The sequence below is a fragment of the Parus major genome, chromosome 3 (assembly GCF_001522545.3).
Source record: "Parus major isolate Abel chromosome 3, Parus_major1.1, whole genome shotgun sequence".
NCBI lineage: Eukaryota > Metazoa > Chordata > Aves > Passeriformes > Paridae > Parus > Parus major.
In genome coordinates, this window is record NC_031770.1 from 31,597,838 (window position 1) to 31,614,585 (window position 16,748).

At 39.5% G+C, this 16,748-nt stretch overlaps 1 protein-coding gene across 1 annotated transcript in view; it reads right to left on the minus strand.

Annotated features, from left to right (window-relative positions):
• Nucleotides 1–16,748, minus strand: part of KIF26B (kinesin family member 26B) — a 278,295-nt gene that overhangs the window by 107,193 nt on the left and 154,354 nt on the right. The gene's annotated exons all lie outside the window — the stretch shown is intronic.

Below are 16,748 nucleotides of genomic sequence, written 5' to 3' on the forward strand. Positions count from 1 at the left end.
ATCAATATTAATCATGTTGTCCCATGGTTTCCCTTCTGCAAAACAGAGCAGTTTAAATGGAGCAGGTCAGCAGGACTACCAACTCAAAGGAGAGATGGATAGAAAAATTGTGTTTGCTTTGGCAGACAAATTGGGACTTAATATATGTAAAAAAGCAATCTGTGCTGACAGTAGCTCTCCTTATCTTGCTGAAGTGCATCACTCAAGACCAATAATTCTAAATCCTTCCAAGTTTTAAGAAGCTTTAGCTCCATTATACTGGTGTCAGTTTATATTATACAACTCAAAATTTACAAAAGGAATTACATCATTTTACCCAAAGGAGTCAGGGAAGAAAGACTGAATATATACACACATATTTCAGTATGCAAGGAACCTGTGTTTGTATCAGGTGTCTCAGCCGCATGGACAAAATACTGCTTGGTATGACATTGCCATATGGCAGCTGGTCACAAGTACTCTATGTGCAGCACCAGGGTGTGTTCTTTTAGCCTATGCCAAGTGCAAAGCACTTCCAGATAAATTCATTTCCAATGAAAGAAAAACATTAGGAGATTTTAAATGACCTGAAACAGAATTAGAACTCAGAAGTTTCTGTACCACCTCCTTGTCCTTTCTCTTTACTTTTACCTAAAGACTGCAGTTCATAACCATTTCCTCTCATTTAAGCATACACTTTCTTTTTCATAGCAAACATACTCAAAATGTGTTAGTCAAAGCCATTTTTTCATTTCCTTGCAACATTCTAATTATTTCAGCTTCCACACTGTCCATCACTAACACTTTTATGAAGTTGTCCATGCTGAATTAAGATTGTCTGTACATTTTAGTTTCACTATAAAACGATTTTAAGGGAAGTCTTGTACTCTGTGTGCAACAACTGAAAATGTAAATGTTGGTCAAACATACTGAAAGCTTTACCCCTGTGGTCAAGCTCATTAGTCCAGTCTGAAAGGACTGTGGCTCCATCCACTATGGTCATCTGTCTGGTCTCACTGACTCATTTTCACCATGAACCTGGTGAAAATATATTTCCTAAAAGCTGTTTCCTGAATTGACTGACAGAGCCATTATCCCTCTTGGCACTAAATGCTCCTCCAGAATTCGCTGTTCCTTTTACAAAGCTGACAGTGTAATACAAACCACTTCTTGACCCAACCAAGCACACAGCCAACATTTTCTTAAAGAAAACACATTCTTGGGGGTACCTGGCCTTTTCAAAATCTTGGAACTATATTAAAGTTTGACAGTTATAACCTATGAGATGGTATACAAATGGAATAACCTGCATTTTCCTTATATTTTTGGCCTGTGATTGGCAAAATGTATGAAAAACAATGAAATACTTTATGGGGTTGTCTGTTTTTCCCCCGTGTAGGAGAAATCAATGCATGGCAGGCTACAGAATCACTTACAAGCCCTATCAGACTGGACTGAATTTTGAAGGGGATCAAAAAGGCAATAAGCATCAGGTAACTCCCAGAGCATTTAACTGGGAAGAGGATAGCTGAACCATACATTGGCTGCAATATGAGACAACTACGTAGTGTGGCTTTCTTGTGAGTACACTTGTGTGAGCAAAAGCCTTCAGCCTGAGTGGCTAGCATTGCTCCAAACACAGCTGTTCAAGCCAGCTGCTACTGATTTGGCCCTGTGATCTACCACAGGTTAGAAATTCATGTTTTACCTTTCCAGGCAAGTCAGAAGCCTGGCTCTCTCATGCAGGCTCTCTGGATCACCAGACTCCTCAGGCAAAGCACCAGTCTGGACAGAGGGCAGTGAAGCTCACAGCCTGCATAGCTCCTCCAGCAGCTGTTTAGGCTCTGCTCTTTGCACAGGAGCCAGCTATTTTATTTTTTTTCATTTAATATCTAGTATAATAGGGCTCTGATTTCCACTTGAGACTCTGCATACTGCTGCAGTAGTGGTGATGGCAGTGATGGCAGCATGGCTTTATGTACTGACAATAAGCTGATCGTACTCCAGGTTATATTAGCTCCCACTTGAGCCAAGTGATATCAGCTATGGAATATGCAGGGGTGTGCAGGGGTCTCCAGTGCATTGCAAACCACTTCTCCACTGTGTGTGGTATGGCTGTGGTAGGGATTATGTCCACAGAGACACACAAGGAACTTGATCCAAATTCAATTTTCGAAGGGCATAATTTAAACTGCATTAGACCACTGTGTGAACATACTCATTCACAGCAGAACTGTCTCTAATGTCATTTTACTGAATTACCTTCCAAAAGAATGCATATTTAATCCAGTTTAGCTAATATACTTTGGATTAACGCCTTCAGATAATTTGGACTATTTCTTTCCTGAGAGTCCTGATGCAAACAAGCATCTGGAGACTTTTTGAAGGCTTACAATATTTCTGGCAGAGGAAATAATCACAAGATCAGGAGCTAAAATTACAGGAGGGACATTAGAAAGCTGATTAAAGTAAAGCCCAAATAAAACTAATACATAGCCCTGGCAAGAAAGGGGAATTGCTTTGAAAGTCCACCTGATCCATAGCAAAGACTGAGATAATTTTTTGAAAGGACTTTTTCAGCTTTTTATTTTTTAAAATAAAAGTTGAAAGATGTGTATCTTTGGGCAGTCAGAATAGTTTTCGCACCCCACCTATGCAGAAAGGGTGATTTTTTATTTTCCCCTTAAAACTTTACAAGCAGGTTGGGATTTTCAAACACAGGCTTCTAAATTAATGCTAATAAAATTCAAGGGAAAGTTGTTTAGGTTGATAAAAGAATTTTTTTTTATATCAGCAACACATCATCCAAGACAAAGTTAAAACTTTAGGACTGTCAAAGTAGAGGTCAGTAGGCCCACTGGGTTCATTAGATCCAGAAGAAGGTGGAACATTAAGTGGATACTTAAAATATTATTCACTCTTGTGTCAGCAAAGATCATTGATAAGTAACACTGACTGACACACTCCATCATCAGTGACATCTGAAGAGATTTCCTTAGGTGTATCTCTCTGCGTAATTATTCCCTACTGAATGTTCATACTACACTAAGATGCATTCAGTACTTATTACCATTGGAAAAAAAAAAAAATCCATCGTAGAGGCTACTGAGCTGGCATATCAGTTTCTCTGCCAAAATAGGAACTGAAATTTCATTTGCATATCCTATTTTCCACAGAGGAAATTACTCACAAGCTGTGGATGCTGAACAGCCATGTATTAACTACCTTTGTTGTAAATATTTACAATTCTAATTTGAACTAAAAATCTATTTTTCTTCTTTATTTGGAGATATACATTCCATTCTATAATAAAAATATTCTTGGCTGGGTACACCATTCAAGGACTAAGGGATGAACTTTATCTGTGCAAGGGATGGCTTACCAGAACCTTGATTTGGCACTTGATTTGACACTTTGACCACTCGATTTGACAAGCCCAAAGCAGGTTAATGACCTTCCCTAGCAATTAAAACACTACCTTTACTTACCCAAAACTGTCTTGCTGCTGTATCTTAATGTACATTGGAAAATAGATGGAAGTTTAGTTTGGAAATCAATCTTCTGAGCAAACTCTCTAAGCATATTTGTGCAGCTGTATCACCCAGTTATAAAATAGATCTTTATGTTTGTGATCAGCAGTGTTGGTTGCCCAGCATGAAACAGTCATATCCTACGGTCTCAGGTTGAACCCCTATAAGCAAAAGACATTATTATCCAGCCACACCCTCAAAGCAACAGCTGTATTTATGTTCTCTTTCTTCTTTCTTTTTTTTAACACAAGATATAATTCTTTCTGCAGAAAAAAGCAGAAGTTTTTGCCTGTCACCTACAAAGTAAAATGTAATCACTGTAGTGTTTTGATTAACTGACTGTGCTGGTTTCAGCTGTGGTAGAGGTAATTTTCTTCCCGGTGGCTGGTGTGGGGCTGTGTATTGGGTTTGTACCAAACACAGAGTTGATAATACAGAGATGTTTTTGTTTTTGCTGAGCAGGGCTTACACAGAGCCAAGGCCTTTGCTGCTTTTCCTACAGCCACACTGGTGAGAAGGCTGGGGGTGCACGAGAGGCTGGGAGGAGACACAGCTGGGACAGGTGATCCAAACTGACCAAAGGGGTATTCCAAACTGAATGACTCCATGCTCAGGATATAAAGTGGGGGAAGAAGAAGGAAGGGGTGGAATGCTCAGAATGTTTGTGTTTGTCTTACAAAGTGACCATTACTTGTGATAGGGCCCTGCTCTCCTGGAGATGGCTGAACACCTGCCTGCCTATGGGAACCACTGAACTAACTCCTTGTTTTGCTTTGCCTCTGTGTGTGGCTTTTGATTTCCCTATTAAACTGTCTTTATCTCAATGCACAAATCTTCTCACTTTTACTATTCTCTTCCCAGTCCCACTGGTGGGAGAGAGGCCGAGTGGCTGCTTGCAGCTTGGCTGCTGGTTGGGGTTAAACCAGGACACTGGAACAATGTCAAACAAAGGTATACTGGAATTCTGCCATTAGTTTTGATTATTTCCAACTCAAACATTTGCCAACATGGTTTCCAAGTGTATTTTCTGCTCTGGGTAAATACGTTTATATTAAATGAGTCATTATGTCATATACAAGTCTTCATGTAGCTGGAAGGTAAAAACCAACGGGATACAGGAAATTTACGACCATGCAGATTCCTTTTCTGTGAGAAAATACAGTCTTTATTTTCAGTCACACGGGGTCACTAAACAGTGTTTCCTCCAGGATCTTTTATTACTGAATTATATCATCTATATGCTGCCCATACAAACTGGACAGAGTGCACTAAATGGGATGTTCACATTTTCTGATTATAGGGATCTAACCTACCTTCTCTGAATTTTCACCAAACTTGATTCTATTTCCTCCATAGAAAGAAGGAAGAAATAGAATTCACCGCAGAGGTGATGCAGGCACAGTAAGGCGACATTACAGCCACGTTGACCTGACTATGACCACAGAAAGGGGAGACCCCCACACCTGCCACTGCCCTGTCTGCAAACTTCCTTTCCCTCTCCTGCTTCTTTTCTCAGATTTTTTTTTTTTTTTGGTTTGGCTGCTACTGCTTTAACCTCCTAAATTGGCTTGTGCCAAGTGAGTTTTAAATCATACTTATTTGACATGGCTAATATGCCTGAATTACTATGGCATGGTCTTTCCCAGCCTTAAAATCTGAGGCATGTGGTATGAAATGCGGTTTCATATAAATCTCATATTTCTATCTAGAGGGCAATGAATTGGCCAGGATCCATGGCTTCCTCTGTGCCATGCGTTACCTTGCATCTCCTAAAGCAAAGAGCAGAAAAATGCTTTAGAGGATGTTTAGCCCACAAGCTAACAGCTTGCTCTGCCACCCCTCCACCATCTGCTGTGAACCAGGGGTACCACCTGGGAAGCTTGTTCAAGAAGCAAAAACAGCCTCCAAGAGCTTTTCCTCATATCTCTACATGGAACAGTTTTTCTCACCCAGAGTGAAAGCAAGAAGACAGAGTGATAAATCTTGCAGCTGGCTTGCCATGTCCCTTCTCAGTCCTCATTCCCTGCCTTGTAACAGGAAGCTACAAGCTATAAACAAGAATCAGGACAACTTTATTCCACCTTAATTCTTGGAGTGGCCAAACCCAGAGCTGTGGTGTTGCAGCCTAGTAAGATATGTAAGGAATGAAATAAAAATCCTCAGAGGAACATTTTCAGGATTTGTAGTTCCAGTAAGATTCTTAGTATTTGTGTTTAATTATTTTACAATGCCTTTAAAATCTGGAGATAATTTGAACTTTCTGCTTATATTGTAGAAGGTATAATAAACATCTCTCTAATGCCCAGTAAACACTTGCCCTGTATTGTTCTCTTTATTTTTATGCATGCATTCAATTTCACAGCAACAATAAAGCTGTCCCAGGCTGTAATCTTTCACATCTTGGGTGGCAGTTCAGATATTTTGGCCACAGTGCTTCAGTGACTGCACTCTCCCCATGAATATTGTATAACTTCCAAGAAACTCATTATTTTTAACTCATTTAATTCTAAAAGAGTCAAAATAGGACTTCAAACTTTATTCAGGATAGGTCTTACAGAAGCTAAGGCACACAGGCAAACTCACTGAAATTAACAGCACAGAAATGCTCTTTTATCAGCTTCAAGGTTGAGTAAATTCACTGGCAACAGAGCTGCTCTTAAATTGCACTGAAACAAAGACGAGGAATATGTTTGCAGACCAATAGCTTAATGAGAAGCTCAAAGTTGTGTAGAAACACGACTGTACTGTGGGACAGAGGACTCATATTCTACACAGCTGCTATTTGAGGGATACTCCCAGTTTCAGAGAAGGATATTAAGGATATTATTTCAGAGAAGGCTATTATCAGATATTATGATCTGAAACAAACCCCTTTTCATGTCATTTCTGTTTGATTCACAACATTCTCTTTACCAGGTAGCACTGTATTCCAGCAGATAACTTTTTATCTAACCTAGAAGTTCCTGGAAAACTGATTTGGTGACAGATGCCTTTTTGCCTTTGGCAAAAGGATCTTTCATTATCACTCATGCATAAAGGTAATGTTGGCAAAAAACATAACTTAAATGAACCAGCATATTTGGAATTTCTACAAGAGAACATGCCCCTGTCCTTCAATAGTACCTATTGAGAAAAGTACATCTTGACTCAATATCTTGATATCTTTAGCTAGAGAAAGATCATTTCTGATTACTTTGTTTTCTTTTTTCTCCTCATTCTCCTCTCTTCTTAGTATGGTTCCTAAATTTCAGGCATTACAGACCAAGGTAGTGGTCACACACATGATAAAAATGACCAGATTCACTTTTTCTGATGTTACTGACTGCAAACAAACATAATTAACCTGCATTTTTAGAGAAAAAAATAAAATTTGGTAACCAGCAGAAGAACCCAACCGTATGAAAAATGCTCAGCAATCAAACAAAGAAGAGAAATAACTATCTGATTTTTTAAATGAGTGGGGAAAGGTTGTTTCTACTATTAACCTAACTTATTTTTCTCTATGAAAAAAAGGTTTTATAAAAAATGGTAGTCAGACAGATGACACTGCTAACATTATTCTTTTCTTGGAAAGCTCTGAGGATCAACTGGATATGTGTCACTGCATGCTTAATGCATGAAGCAAGCTGACCCATTATACTTGGAAAAAATAAAGATGTTTAGCAGTAGTTTAATATAGGAAGAAAACCAGACATTTACTACAACTTAGATTCATTCAAATGTATTTATCACTTACCACCATGGTCATTTGACAACTCATTTTCAGACCAGAGTAGCCCTTATTTTAGTCACAGAGCTGAGGGCAAGGGCTCTAGTATCTTCCAAGGGTATTAAGAAGTATTGCCTATTTATATCGACAATTTATTTTGCAAGGCACCAGCCTTGCCACAAAGTAACAAGGAGGGAGCTGTGCACTGTTTTATCTTTCTATTGTTATTGTGCACAACCAGAAATATACACAGACCTTACAGCTGTTAACTAAACTATTAAAGGTATAGATGTACAGGTACACTGACTTCTCATGAAAGTTCCCTAAGTAATAGCTGGCAGATTTTCCCTATGTCTGAGATAACAAAGGAAATGCCGAACCATTGGACTGGACTCCTGGTTATTCAGCCCCTAGCTGACTCTCCTCATGAGCAGCTGTGACAGCACAAAAACATGACTAGCAGGAGCCTTGCAATGTGGGGCCCACAAACCACTGGCCATTTAATAACAGTCCTCAAAATCACATAAAGAAAATTCTTTAGCTGTAAGTTTTATGGAGCTTATACGATTACAGTTATTCTATTACCTTGAATGCTAAAGCCTGACCACATACTGTGCAGAAAGCTATTCTGCTTCATATCTGTCCCGTTCAGCAAAAACCTCTCATAACACCAGGAGAAAAAGCAGCCAGCACACAGATTCACAGTCCATTTTGTCATTGTTTAACTTTCCGGTTGGCAGAACCATAAAAAGGTTAAAAGGCAGGTATGTTTTACAGGGGGTTTTGCCTCATCAATATTTTTGAGGTCAGCACATTTAAAATAACACCAGCATACAAACGGTAAATTATTCTGACAATGCAGATGCACTGAAATTCAATGCACTTAAGCCCAGCTCTGACAAGCCATCTCCTGTCACAGTAAAAAATATTTCCTCTAAGAGTTCCTGTTAGTTTTGCCATGAGATGGTGATAATTCTTTGATACAAGCTGTTTCCAGCTACTGCAGACTACAACAATTACTATAAATAACATGCTAAGATCCAGTGCTGTGGTCCTCTTCTTAGCAAACTAAAATCAGTCCAGTTAGAACAGCTTATAAGCAAAGTTGACAAAAGAAAGAATTTTTATGGTCCCAGCCTCCTAGAGATGGGCTGAAGCACAAAGAAAATCATGAATGGTGGGAAATAATAAATTCATCTATATTTTCTTGGCAGATTCACACAAATAGTTACAGTGGTTTTGGAGATGCCTAACAGCATCCCCACCAGTATCGACAGGGAGGGTACCCAGATGATGGACTTGCCCTCCATACCAGGTTATAGAAGGAGAACAAGAGCTAGTAGGCATATGTTGAAGCAAGAGGAGTTTGGACACAGTATAAGGAAAAGCTTTTTCATCCTGAGGGCAGCCAAGCAACACTGTGAAGATTCTGGGCTTGGGGAAGCTTAAGACCCAAATGGGTAAAGGCCTGGGCAGTGTGTCTGATCTCAGAGCCGAGCCTGCTTTGAGCAGGAAGTTGGTAGAAACATCCTGAGGGGCCTTTGAGGTCCCATGATTCAATGATGCTATGAAAGAAATGTTTATTTTTTCTTTCAAAATGTACAGTCTCTGAAAATTTTCAACAGAATCACTTGGCACCAGTCTCAGAAATTTATGAAATTCAAAATTAAGGTTTTAATTTCTAAAATATTAATGTAAGTGAAGAAATGTCAAACTACAATTCCAAACTGAAAAGGGTAATAGCTACTTCTTTTTTCAAGACTGTAACCAAAACACATTAAAAAACTTCTTGGTTATTGTTTGCTTTCTGGCAGGACATTAGCTAATCAGCAGAAGCTGATGAATTTAGCTTGAATGAAATCCACATTTCTTGGTGAGATAAAAAATTGACACAGATTTTACCCACATCACCTTCAATGTATTGTGATAAGACCTTCTCTCTCTATCTACTGAAGACTCAGGCAGTAATTCTACACAATACTAAATGTCCTCATATCCTACCATTTGCAGAGGAAGTCCTGTGTGCCCAGCCTCTTGAAGGAATGCTCAGCATTCTGCTGGCTTGGACCCCACCTCCTTTGGGAGCTGACCTTAATATTTAACCTACTTTAATCATGCTGCAGAATGATTATGAAAAATTATGAAACTGGAAAACACTATTAGTGCTGGCAATTACCAATATTTTTAAAACAAACCTTTTGTTCTTTTTTTTTCTATTTCCAGTAAAGTGAAATTCAAAAAAGACCATAAAATTAAATACAATACACAGAGTAGTAAGGCACTGCCGGGAAGAATTGAACTGTACAGATGTGTGGCACAGGCACCGAAAAAGCAGAATTTATGACATAAAGTCTTTAATCTGCAGCTTTTTGCTTATCACCTGTTCAAATTTCTGCGAAAGCAAATTAATTTTCAGTTCTCAGGGCACTTCTCAGATAGTTGTACAATCTGTTACACTGAAAAAGTTTGTTTCTTAGCAAAAGCAAATTTTTGAAAATACCTCTACAAGTAGAAAAATAAGTTATTTTAAATGGCTTAAAATTTTATGCAAAAATGTTTCTCTAAACTCATCCTATCTCATATAAAAAAGGCAGGAAAATGTATTTGTTGACTGATTTTACTTACTATCAAACTCTTTTGTGATTTGTCGATAGCACCAATATTTTCAGCTCGGTTCCACCTGAATAAAGTGCCACTAACTCTTGTTGAATATTGCTGAAATACAACTGAGAGTGAGGGGTGCAGGGAGGAGGGATATCAGGGGAAATAAAAAGGATCTTTTCTGCTCTTCCATAACACCAAAAGAACTGCAGTCTCTGAGTGTCCTGGGTCCATGGTAGATATTACAAATACAAGGGGTAACACTACCCACAAAAATCTTTTGATTCTTAAAATGTACATGGGTCCCTCTAAGAATTAGATACAAACTGTATTTCTCACTGTATTTCTTTTATACCACACAGAGGACAGGAAAAGAAGAGAGCCCTTTCTGCACACAAAAAAAAATTGAGCATACTTTGCTTTCCAGAGCAGATGATAACAGAGAGATTAATCTGTTTATTTTGCCTTACTACAACCACCTGCAACAAGGCACAAGTAGGCCAATTGCTCCTTCACCCTGTGTTTGCAGAAAGAGAAGTCATTATTTTCCATTCTGGAAATTTGATCACACTCACACATTTGGTATATTCAGTCATTTTAAGTAACCTAAACTGGACAGAAAATAAAACTCAGAATTTCATTTCCAACATCACAAGATTCTGCTCTCACTTGAAATGTTTTTATCTGATGTAAACAAGAGAGCATGGAAGCCTTCTTGACTAGGCAGTGTAGTTAAAATTAAGATTACCAGCTGATCTGGCATATTTGGGGCTTGCCTCTTTGACTTAAAGAATCCTCCAGGTCCTTCACAGTGAAACATATTCCTGTTGAAGCTTCAGAGTAAAATGAAAATTTCATTCAATCTGGAAGATATTGATCCATTTGGGACTTATTCAAGCTGCCTAGCTTTATCAGTTTATGCCTCCTGGGCTCATATCAAATCTGTGCAGTACTCTCTGAGGAGCCTCAAGCAGACTGCTCCTTCATGCTTCCATCCTGATTCTTCTGTGACCTACTACCCAGAAAATGCAATCAGCCCCCTCTAAAAGGCTTTTTGTAGATACCAGTATGCCGTAGCACGTTGATTTCTCACAACCAAAAAACTCCCCCTGCACCCTCTTACTGAGCCACAGGGTTTGACACCAGTCCTTTGTCTTTGACAGGACCTATCACACTCGCAGTAAGGAGTGGGGCTCTACACAGCTTTGTGAACAGACACACACAAGGTCATGCTCCCCAAAATCAGGTTGTTTTTAGTAAATCTTCTGTTTTACCCACTTGCAATATCACCATAAACTGTGGGCATCTCTGAAGGAGCCTCATTCAAGCAGTCATTCAAGAATGAGTGTTACAACTCAGAAGCCTGACAAATGTTGGGGGGCAAGAGGGGTTTAAAGTATTTTAGCTTGAAGTAGCTGAGAACACAACCTTTTTACACCACAAGACATAACAGATTTGTAAATATAAACTTTATTATTTTCCCTGATACGGTGCTTCGGTGGGAAAGCCAAAGGCATAAATTCTGTGCAGACAATGCAAAAGCACTGCAAAGCTGATATAGACAGACAAGCCACATAAATACACTTTTTTTACCACTGCCTAAACATAAGTTATCCCACTGCAATTTCAACGGTATGGTTACAGCAAATGGCCTTCTTTGTGTGAAAGTATTTATTCTGGTCAGTTTCTTCCTGAACAGCATGGAATAAGGAAATACAAGTATTTTGGCAAGAAGAAATGTGCCCCATAAGGAAAATTGTAGCTTTGTATATATATATATGAACACACACACATGCAATACAGCCAAATTCACTTTCCTGCACAGATCAACACCCCACCAGTCCTGCATGTCCAAACCAAAGAAGAAAAGCCCTGCAGAGCATAGGACAGGGAATCAATTTGGGGCCTTGCTAGTGTGAGCCAACACCATCACACTGCTTCACACCTGAGCTGGGACAGCACAACTCTGCACCAGACAAAGACTGGCCACAGATCTCTCCCTTTCAGTCATCAATATGACTGACTTCCTTTTTCCTTCATCTTGTTAAGTTCTCTTGTAGCTATTTTCCATCTGTTCTGTTACCTGTTTTTCTCTTTGGTTACATCAATTCAATTAAACAAGTACTATCAAAAACACATCTGGCAGATGAAATGCATTTGGCTCATCACCAGAAGTCCAATGACCAAACAGGGGTGACGTTACAGTCTTTATTTTAGGATTATTTAGGATTAGCTCCTGCCCACTGCACCAACTTAGACTTTCATTTGCTATTCTGTTCCCCCAGCTAGAGTGCATTTATACTCCCCTTTGGATTTATTTTCTGTTCTATATACCTATCTCTGAAAATGAAGATATGGAAGGAAGACCCATGGACTATGTGACACAGTTAGTAACAGGAGAAACAGTGTATCTGTGGGACCTTTTTGCGTGGTTATATTTCACACATCTAACACTGCAAGGAGACACACTCTGATCACATCAAATTCAAATCAATAATGTAAGGGGCAGTTTCAATGACTCTCCAGAGATACAATCATGCTCCAAAGCTCACTGAGGCCAATCTTGGGTCACTTGTTACTGAATGTATGATAAATTTTCTCTGTAAGTTCAATTTTGCAAGGACCCAGGCATCTCCTGGGGTATGTGATGCATGCCTTTAGCTCCTACTGAGACTAATGGGACCTTAAGGGACTGGACAAATTTCAGGAACAGGCATTTTCCAAATTGTAAATGCAATTCATGTCTGAGGACGGGATCCAGTACCATGATGTACAACTTCTATTGCTGCTGAAAGAAAAGGAAGCACAAAATATTCATTCTCTTGAAGACGGAGACTACAGAAAGCCCTAAAGTTGCAACACAAGGCAAACAGCTCATGCGTGGAGCTCATCAATATGATTCTTAGAAGGCTCCCAGGAAAGCTGGCTGGAGGGGCAGCCAGCCAAACTGGAATTACCACGATGTGTGTTAGGAGGGCAAGACATGATTACACTATCATTATTTACCAAGCAAGATACAGAATTTTTTCAAGCACGACTGAATTGCATCTGCCCTTGAACACCTGGCTGGGAGTAAAACTGGCTCACAAGCAGAGAGAGGCTGGCTGCCTTTGCTGCAGATAAACTTTCTATCATGAGAACTTCAAAGAGCAAGGCATTTAGTAACTAAAGGAGAATAAATATAGGGCATGTGACCATGCCATTTCCCCTTCTCTATCTGATGCTACAGGAAAGCATGGAATGACAAAAAACAAAGCTTGTTTTCACGTTCTTTTCTACCAAGACTAAATAAGATTATAGCAGAAACAGACAGGCAGTCACATTGACAGCACAATGATATTGTGAAGCTGGTTGGGGAGAAGGAAAAAAAGCACCAACTCAGAAAGTCTCTCAGCAGTCTATTTTAAGGAGGCATCTTATATAACAGGAAACAAGAACAGTTACTCTGGATTCTTGAACACCGTCTGTCACACTGCCACAAGCAAAGGAAGTATAAAGAAGTATGTGACACCATTTGAAGACTGTTAGTTTTAATTAGTCTGTAATAATGCTGGTTATATAAATCCTTGCAGGTTGAATTAGAGGAAGAAAGTGCCATGGAGATTAAGCCTACATAATATCTAAATCATTACAAAGCTAAGGGGAAAATAGATCTTTTTTTTTATTCTTTTGCAAATGGCAAGCTCAGACATGAGGGTGGTGATCAGCGTGTGGTATTCACAGGTGCTAAGTACTAACACTGGTCTGAATTCTTCAGGGCGGGAATACACACTCTCCAGGAGGCAAGGGACAGCTGGCTGCTCCTTGTCAAAGGAGTGCTTTTCCATCCAACAGCAACAGAGTGAAGCTTCAGCTGTCCATGTACAATTCAGCAGGAACACTAGAAGGGTCCCTTAAGGTTGTGGGACACCAGCTGGCTTCTTAGCCACTACCCCAGCCTAGCCTGCAGGTGCTACTGTGGTGACCAGAGCTGCTGGTGGCAAGAGCTAACACCCCTTCTCTACCTTTTCTCTCTACAAGAATAGCCAAATAACACGGGGCAGGATGGAATCCTCAGTTTTTTAGGTTTCTAGTTTAGGGGTTAGAATTTGGCTAATAGCTTTGGTCACAGTGTTCAGGATGAAAAGATGTACTAGAATTTTAAGACCAGTGAAACATTTCTGTGTCTTAAAACCACACATGCATATTTTTTTAAGCTTTAGCATAAATGGAAAGAAAAATAAAATTGTTTGTTACTGGTTGAAAAGAATGCTGTGTCTAATTCAAACCAGAATTTTGAGAGTTTCATTTCTTATGCCAAACCAAAAAACAGTGATTCATATAGCATTACTTTGCTAGCCTGATAATAACTAAAGGAGGAATTGCAGGGACGCTCCAGGTTTGTGGAGCTTTACCCGAACCAACCACCATCGGCTTCTCCCAGAGCTGTGCAGGTGTACAGATCAGAAATAGCCCATATCCAGAAAAGCAATACCACATAGAAACTTTGCAAACCTCAAGAAAAGAAAACATATTTTAGGCATTAAGATGTAACTGTGCATAACACATCTGGGGCAAATTTTCAGGAAATCTAAGTTAGCTTTGCTCCAAATACTTCTGTGTGATTTCACAGCAGCTGGTTCATGGAGAGTTTGAAATTTGTCCCACTCTTTATCCCCATTAGATACAAAACTCAAAGCTTCCTAATCCGCAAATGACTACTAAAATAGCAGAAAAAGATGAAAGGATGGAAGTTAGGTCAATAATAAAAATATAAATAATATTGAAACTTGCAATAACTGAATATTTCTACACGTTGATGTAATGCTTTACCAGTTTTTATCCATTTAGTTCTTGGTATGCTGACTCTAAAACAGGAAGACCCATTTAGGCACATCTTATGCATGTAATATGCTAACCCACCCTTCATGAAAAAGCATCTGTATATCACAGTGTTAGGAACTTTTCATAGTGACTAATGTCTAAACCAAGGAAACATATTGTTTTGATTATAATTTTTAAATGGGCATATTGAAACTTATAAAAGAAGGTAATAAAACTCCTCCAGTTCCCCATCCAATTATATTGCCTTCCATTCCATCGTATCATTACTACATTATGGTTAGACAATCAAATGCAAGAAGCTTTTCTTTGTGTCTGATAACAATACATTTTGCTCAGATGTTCCTAGTTAGATCTGTAGTTTCCCTCACGAAGTACAACAGTAGGGAGGTGAAGACATGCAGTTCCCCAAATCCACAGAGATGGCACAAAGCCGGAAGGAATGGTGGAGTTACAATTCCCAGGGCAAACGCTATTACTGCTGAACAGACTTCATCTGAGGAGGTGTCTCGACTGAATTTCACAGTAACTTCCCACCCCACAGGGTACCCGCTCTAGCAATACTTTTCTCATTTACAGGAGGTTTTGAATAGCATGTTACAAACTTCTCCCTGCAGCTTTCTGAAAGAAGCTGCATCTGTTTCTTTCTTCCGTGCTATCTAACGTGCAGGAGTGGCTATGAAAGAGCAAAACACGCAGCATGTGTGTAACTGGGAGAGGCAGAGAGAGATGCAAACACCTGCTGGGACTCCATTTAACCAGCAACCCAAGAATTCCCTTGCAGAGGGCTGAAGACGTTAAGCCTTTACCTGTTTCTTTATACACACATGCATAGAATGTAATTTTTACCTCTGTAATGAACTGAGCTAAATATAATTTACATAGCAAAGTATACAAAAACATAAATAGACATAGTACGTATCTTTCCTATATAAATGCAAACCTTGACTGTTGGAACAGCTGATGGAAAAGGCATGTCCAATTACTTCAGTTCAAAAGCCAAGGCTCACATGTAACAGCCAAGATGAACCATAGTTCCCTCTGCTGCCCTGCTGGTCATGGTTTGTCATGTCGGGAGAGCAAGCACACTCCTGAAGGGCTGCCTTTTTAGCCTAACAGTGATCCAATTTACAGCATTGACCCACAAAGAGTTACATTGGCACAACACCCAGAAAGAAAGGAAAAGGAGGTCAGCAAACTGTGGCATGAAATCACAATGTAGCCAGAAGCATGAAGACGAGTGATTCTCTATGCCACTCTCTTTTTCTATGCCACCATGGTTCTTTCTTTGATCTTCCTTCCAGCTGTTGCCATAACATGGCTTTCAATTTCATTTCTCTAACTGTAGTTTGATTTGCAAAAACTCTCCCAAGATTTTAGAATCACTGTTGCATGTCTCCTTATTCAAATAACAATGGAGCCTGCTCCTGAGGACCTCAGGCCTAATTTTTCATTACGTTGCAAACTCATTACTTGTTTACACCTGCATAAAATTCTGATGTTAAAGCATTATAAACTCAGGTGGCCTCAGTATAAATGTTTGCACATGAGGCAGAATGTCAGAGCAAGTGAAGCATGCCCTTCTGGCAGCAAAGAGAAACCCCAAACAACGCTGCACCATCTCCCTACAGCTGGAAGAAACTCCAGTAATGGCATTTGCATAAGCTCCCAGTAGTACCACGTTCCTACAGCACACACAGCAAGCACACTGCAGTCTGCTCCAAAGACACTTCCAGCAGCAGCATCACCAACACAAAGGGGATGTGAGTGTCAGGAATATGTCACTTAGGGACAGTGGGGAAGCCACATGCTCCTCAGACACAGCTGTGCCTTAGATAGGCAGAACTGTCTCAAGGACTCCATGCTGTTTACAATTTCCCTGAGGCTCCTTTCTTATCCAGGTTAAAAAAAAGTGTATCAGTACAGCCCAACAGAAGAGGTTCTATTCAAAGCAAAATTGCGAAGACCTAACCAACATTAAAAAAAAAAAAAGGTGTATATATATATATATCATTAGGTATCCAAGGTGCTGGTGGTTCTGAACACTCCTATTACATTTTTTTTTTTAATCAAATAAAATAGATAAAAGATGTTCTCCCTGGCACAGC